Source organism: Saccostrea cucullata, unplaced genomic scaffold (genome assembly GCF_032062105.1).
Source record: "Saccostrea cucullata isolate Sc308-1 unplaced genomic scaffold, CSIRO_AGI_Scuc_v1 ctg18890, whole genome shotgun sequence".
NCBI classification, from domain to species: domain Eukaryota; kingdom Metazoa; phylum Mollusca; class Bivalvia; order Ostreida; family Ostreidae; genus Saccostrea; species Saccostrea cuccullata.
The window spans coordinates 1-7,652 of NW_026936994.1; the positions used below are offsets into that span (position 1 = coordinate 1).

The 7,652-nt window shown below is 33.3% G+C and overlaps 1 pseudogene; it reads right to left on the minus strand.

Annotated features, from left to right (window-relative positions):
* Nucleotides 1-6: 6 nt before the first annotated feature.
* LOC134247032 (uncharacterized) lies at nt 7-7,648 on the minus strand (annotated as a pseudogene).
* Between the last annotated feature and the right edge of the window lie 4 nt (nt 7,649-7,652).

The following is a 7,652-nucleotide window of genomic DNA, read 5'->3' on the forward strand; positions in this document are numbered from 1 at the left end:
AAGAAAATCAGCAATATTAGATCATTGAAATTTTATAATAATGCATATTCTAGCCTTTCCAGCAATTGTCATTTGGACAAATATACTGCACAACAATGACATGAAAAGAACTTACAAAACATGTCACATCTGTATGATCTTAATCAAGTGAGTACAAAAAGTTCACAATCCAAAGCACTTATAAAATCAGTCAGGATAACAAATATATGTGAACATAACTAACTTGAGAAAAAATCAGCAACCTTCTTTGAAACTCTGTAAGTATTGCTTACTCTAGCCTTCCCATCATTTGTCTTTTCACTAAATAAGAAAAATATACCATCAACACCATCTCTCTGATATGCAAGTTTCAAATGACTATGTTAGTGATGAAGATTTAATCTTCTTCAGGATTGCTTTTGAGATAACATTTTCTTTCTGTAAGTATTCTAAAGATTCTACAGATGGCTGAACACCATGGGAACTTACTTGCACCGTACTATAAAAAAAATCAGAAAGCAGAACATCAACCTTTTCACTCTTTTTTACAAGGGCTTGAAGCATTTTAGAGTCATCAAAGGCATTGTGAGCTGAGTAAGACTCACTCAATAATCTCTGAGCAACATACTCCTGTTTGTAACTTTCAAAAGATGGATACAAATATTTGAAAAATGGCAAGGTATCACAAAACCCAACAACATATTTGCAAAAGTGATTCCATATCTTGTAATATTTCAACTGATTATACAATATGATAGAATCAAAACATTTGTTGTTGTGAGCTACTAACACACAATTTTTGCCCAGTAACATCAAAAATTGTATAAAGTCCAAAAGGACTTGAAGTGGAAGACTATGGGGTACAGCTTCATTGTTGTGGTACAGCTCATTGGTTGTGGTATCAAAGCTAATTCCAGTGATTCTGCTGGCCTCCTCTGAAATTCCCTGGCTAGGAGTAATATACTTGTTGAAAACCTGGTCCTCACAAACAGCTGAAAGTTGAATAATTCCACTTTCTCTGCCTATGAAACAAAGAAAAGTAATAAGCAATGGCATGAATGATAGAAAAGTATACCTTTGCTATACTCTCATGGCAATTATTCAAGAGTAAATTCTAAGAAAATTATAATTATAATTGTTTGTTCAGACAAGAAGGATAAAATCATAATCAGTTAACAGGTTAATTGTCCAGAATGATGGTATTCATGCAGTTAGAAATTCTGTGACTTAATTGTTAGTTAGAAAAAAATCAATATACATATATGTAAAAATTTGAACACAATTTCACAAATTTCAATACAAAAAACTCTGAGTCAAAAGATTTTTTTGGAAGAAGAAAAACTATTTCTCAGTAGGAAGTAAAAATAATCCATACAATATGTAAACACAATCAATCAGTTATCATCTTATAGGCAGTAAAATAAAGTATAATGTCTTAAAATGACAAATCTAAATATTTTATATATTTCATCAGACGAATATTACCAGTGAAAAGAGATGAATTGCAAAGAGTAGAATTGTCAGTTGAGTGATGCAATTGTAGTACTAAGAACTCCTAGACTTCTGATCATATCTCATGATAACCTGCAGTTGATGAAAATATGGTAATAATTTTGTAACAAATAACAAACATGCAAAGTAAAGATATAACAAAACAGTCATGCATAAAAATTTTATATAACATAATCAAACTAATAGTAAGGCATAATAATAAGACATACTCAATCCTGTTGTCTCCAGGTCATAATAGACAATTGGACTACTGGAATCACCTGCACCTCCAGCTGGTCCTGGAATAACCTCCAAATCCGGGTCATCTGTATCTCCTAAGATGCACATAATTAAAAGTTAATAAAATGTAGTTGGGTCATTATTCAGGCAAATTATAACAGATATACAATTACACAGAAAATAAACTGATTTCCAGTTTTCATAATATTAAAGTATATTAATCAATGCTTTATAGCCAATAGACGACATCAAATCACCTAAGATATTTGAACAGTAGGTGTCACCCTCTCTAACTTCTTGGCTCCTTGTTTCTGAATTTCTTAAACTTTTCAATTTCTGACGCTGCAACTATGTGAAAAAAAGATGAATAATTAAAACCAATGGTTTTATTGTGTTTTAGTACAGAAACTACAGATACTGTAATGAGATAACACAAAAAATTAAACCATGATGATAAATGAATTATTGTTTTTAAATGTTTCTCATTACATACGTTGGACAAAACATGAACATCATAATGTATACATGTACTGAATTTTTATTTTTATTATATAATACCTCTGCTGTAATTACTCAATATAAAAGTGATACCATAAAACTGTATATTTCCTTCATCCGAAGACTACTCCCTGGAAAATCAGCCAAGCTACTCCCTGGGACTACTCCCTCATGAATATTTATAAGTAATTTTAACCAATCAAAGTGTTCAGTGTTCAAAGAATCTTGAGTCTGTGACGCCATGTTATTAGCAATGTAACTATGACGTCGAAACCTTGGGAAATAGTTTCCTCCCTTGGGGAACCATAAATTTCCTATTTCCCTCATACCCATTCCATAACTCATATATGATAATTCACCTTGAATTCTTTTGTCTTGGAAACTTCCCTTTTTCTCTGCACATCTTTGTCTCTGATTGAGGCAACTGCTGTTGTTGCTGTTCCAGGACTAAGTCCAAGCTCCTTGTGGACCTAAAATAGCATATAAATATCAATACCACAAAAGAAATATTCAATTTAATACAGTCATGTAGGAAACTGATTTGGGACAGAAATTTATTTCCAATGCATTAATGACATTTTATACCTTTGCTACATAGCTGTATCCTTCATTCTTCTGGCATACCGCTGCAGAAAGTCTGTGAGCTAAGCTTCCACTCTCACTATAATGTTTATCTTTTGGAGCCTTTGATCGTAGCGTGTTATTAAAACTCTCGTTACAGTTGCTCGAGTCCAACTTGCTCAACTTGCTACAATCAAGTTCTCTAAAAACTGATAATAATTCACTCTTCAGGGATTTATCTTGTAGATCAGCACCCCACGGAAGATTCCTATGCTTTGCGGTGGGTTTTTTCTTAATATTGCACCATTCTCCACATTTCAGATGGTCTCCAAATTGGTGTAAAATTACTGAATCTAAGCTCTTCTCAATTTGACCTTCATCTCCTTTGCTCTGCGCTAACATATAGCTGAAACTTTTCATTATGGCATTTATGGTTTTTACTGACAGCTCCTTGTATTTCGGCTTTAACTTGTACAGTTTGTTGGTAATGTTTTTCTTTACGTGGTTTTTGTCACTTACTTTTTCAATGCATGAACTAACCTCACACCTTGCTCGATTAAAAGCAGTACAATCGTCATCTCCTATGAGTGTTACAACAGGGTTATTTTTATCTTTGACATCATTTAGGATTTCCACAATCATGTCCGGTTCCATAGCTTTCGAGGATCCTTTCCAGTTTTTTCTGCATACATGCTTTCCAGGTGTTTTCTTCTTTGCCTTTGCTACATCACATTTTCTGCATCTTTTATATCTAGCACTGAAGCCAACAACTTTTCCAGTCCTTTTACCAATAAGAGATGCCGTGCCTACAATCCAATAAGAATTAAATAAATTGTCAAATAATTTAATAGGATACCTAACAAGATATCACTGGACCACTAAGCTCACTTGAATCCAATTGGTCTTGTTGTTCTTTTCTTTACCTAAGATTGTTTTGTACCAAGTTTGGTTGAAATTGGCCAAGTGGTTCCTGAGAAAAAGTTGAAAATGTAATTAGAAGTTTACAGACAGACGGACGACAGACAATCAGTGATCAGAAAAGATTACTCTAGCTTTTAGCTCAGGTGAGCTAAAAATGGTAAAAGACCAGCATCCTTGCATCCAAAGATGCTTTATATTATGCATATGTATAATGCTATATTGATTTCACAGGTTCAAGAAACCTCCCAGACTGTTTCATATGGGCAAAAATAGTCATAATAATTAAGGTTCGATATTGAAAAGTTTACAGGGGGGGAGGAGTCTTGCATTTTAAACTACTTGTTAATGCTTCCATTTTAATATAGTAAGTAGCTTTGCTGTTCTTTAGCAGCAAATTTTTTTCCCCTGTTCATTCATTTGTAAGAGTTTGATCCCCCATAATGTGGCCTAGTTCTACCCCTGGGGCCCTCATTGAAATAAAATTGATTGTACACTATCTGAGGAAGACTCCATATATAAGAATAATGGCTTTTCTGTTGTTGAGAAAAAGATTTATTTCCTACATATATAATCCTTTGTAAAATTTTGATGCTCCATCGTGGCCCCTGGTGACGGTGACCCTACCCCTGGGACATCATGATTTGAAAAAACTTGAATCGACATTACCTGAGGATGCTTCTATATGACCAATCAGGCTTTGCTGTTCTTGAGAAGAGGATTTTTTACAGTATTTTCTGTAATATTTCTATGTAAAACTTTTATCCCCCTTTGTGACCCCACACTACCTTCGGGGGTCATGATTTGAACAAACGTAAATCCACACTACCTGAATATGTTTCCACATAAGTTTCATCTTTCTTAGTCCAGTGGTTTTAGAGAAAAATTTGTTTTAAAAGATACCACCAAATTTTAATCTATTCTTTATTAATTATCTCCCTTTGAACATGGCAAGTTTGGTTGAAATTGGCTGAGTGGTTCTTGAGAAGAAGTTGAAATTTGAAAAGTTCACAGACAGACAAACGGACAGACAAACGACCGACGAAATGTGATTAGAAAGGTCACTTGAGCTCAGGTGAGCTTAAAATGCATATGGAAAAATTATTATGGAGATTAGATGTACATCTGCATGTACAATGAATTTATTTTGATACATTAGTCCATAGATAAATAACAACAGAGTTGTGCTTTACATGCACTATGCCTAAATGGTAGTCAAGTTTTGACACAAAGTGAACATGATTCCAGCTTGTGCATCATGTGTCAAACCCTGAATACTACTTAGTTTAGCATATATATGTTGTACATGCAAAGCACAATTCTTTTATATTATACATCTATTGCATGATAGTGAGGGTAATATGAAGACTTATTCAGCCAAGAAAAATCATAATCCCCGAGGGGAATATGATATTTCTTGGCTGAATAAGTCTTCATGTTTCCCGAACATTCATGCAATCAATTGTTTATTATACCGAAACAAGCAAAACCTTTTACATAAACATAAACTTTCAAATTCGGCACCTCTCTCAAATTCATTTTCATTTTTTACGTAAAGTTACTATAAAGCCCTAATTGTTCAACACATTTTCATCAGTTTTGTGACGTCAACCAGGCTATTGTGACGTCTACTTCTCTCGGGAGTTTTCATTCAACGAACGAGAACTATATTGCAGGAAAATACACTAGGTGTTCTGAAGAGGTGGAATATGATGAAAAGCGTGCCGACAGCCGGGAAATATGAAGTTTTACGGCCCGATCACGTGACAACTAAGAACCAATCAGATAACGTCGCGTTGTTTAGAATATTTATAATGAGGTATAATAAAAATCTAGAATATATGTGTACATACCTGACAGACTGTTATAGCATTTGCCTGACCCCCTCCTCTGGAAAGCACCATCTGCTGAAGCTGTAATTCCTGTGGACTCTGTGCTGTCTACAAATAAAAACCAATCATTTGAAACTTACTAAACATTTAGTGTAGATATTATAAATCCATGTAAGATTTTAACTGTCTAAAGAAAGTAAGAATTTTGGTGTACAGTCCAAAGTATTTCAAGAATCATGCATGGCCTGCTATAGCATCACTAAGGATATGAATGAAGAGTGGTCAACTACTCATTTGAATACAAGTTTAATACACATAAATAGTTTGTGCATTCTGCATAAGTTTTAAAGTACAGTTTCATGAGCTTATAAAAATGTTATATATGCTTTTAATTGATTTAAACAAATTCAATCATAAAAAATTCAAAAGACAGAAGTTTTATTTATTCAGAGAATTTCAGAAAAATATAAATAGGTCAAAAATCAAGGTTAAGTGGACTGTGATGCTTGTATTTTTAATAATTGTCTAATAATTTAATTTTTGTTGTAAAACGTCATTTGATTAACAATTGTTACAGTATCCATTTTGTATAACATAACTTACCTACGTCACAATGAGTTACGTCAAAAATGTATTACTCCACTTGACCTTATAGTGACATCATAAGTGATTGATTTGTTCAACACATTCAAATTACACAGTTGTGTTTTGAAGAATTGCGAATCTCTTACAGATTTAAGACTTCAGTACCTTACTATTTTTTATAAATCAGTTACATATGTAAATATAAATAATAAGGTACCATTTGTTGATCAGTTTTATTGGGATGTAAAACAGGTTTTCACATGATCAGATCTTTCATAAGGCTTTATGGGATTTAATGATCAACCCGGTTTACATCCCAATACAACTCTAAAAAATGATACCTTATTTCTTAAATAAAATATAAATACAAGAAATAAAATATCATTTTTAAAAGTTTATTTGGGTTATGACATGAAATAGGTATATGATCAAATCTACTATAAAGAAATGTGACCGACTTCATATACCTCAATGAAACTCTAAAAAATGATTTCTTATTTCTTAGATAAACTTTGAATTGTTTGACTTTAAATTATCTATTAAAAAAATTGACTTCATATAATTTACATTTGGAATAAAAGATATGAAAACTATGTCATTGTACAAACATGCTTACTTATGGATGATAATTGTCCTTCTTCAAGTAGAGCTTTGCTGGTAGATTCATTAGCTAGATGTTCAATCACTGGCCCCACTTCGCTACATCTTCTTCTTATCAAGCCCTCACTGATATTAGGTAAGTTAAGTGATGTTAAAAGGTTGTTCAGCTGGACTGGGCCAATCCCGCTATGGTACATGCCTTAAATTTTAAATTAAAATGCAGATGTACACTAAACTTCATGTGCATTTCTGGTTTATAAAATTTTGCTTTCTATAATAAAATCTTAAAATGTTTTTAAATGTTTATGGGAATAAATCAATGAGACTTTGAGGGAAAAGATCGAGAGATTAATATTTGACAGTAGTCACAGTACCCAGTTACATCCCCCTTCCTACACAGAAAAAAACAATGGTGAATGCCTTGAATTTAATTGAACTTAATACTTGTTATCTGAATTGATGTTGTAAATTATATATCAAAACGTGTAAATCAAAACGGTAAAGTCATACATACCAGTTGCAACTTTGGTGTTGACATCAAATATTTTTTGTCCTTGGGATGAAGCATGTGTTTTGCCCATGGCAACTCTCACGAACCTGAGACAGCTGGAACACCTGACAACCAGGTGTCCACAAATACCTGCCGGCAACACCCCAATAGCATCTTTAAAGTGCAGTGTAATCCCCCCGCAGTCGAAACACACCATGTTATCAAATAGTGTCTGGAGATCAACCACATGTCGAGTTGCATTTAATTCTTTCAATTTTCCAGAGAAATGTAAATCATTAATTTCATCAAACGAACCAGTTGACTGTGTATATGAATGATCAAGTAACAGTTTGCTGCCAGCAGCTTGTATATCAGTGGTATCAAATGAAGGCAAATTCGTATCAAAAACAAAAGGTGTAACGGCTTCTCGGGACTGATCACATTCTTCACCTGTTCTG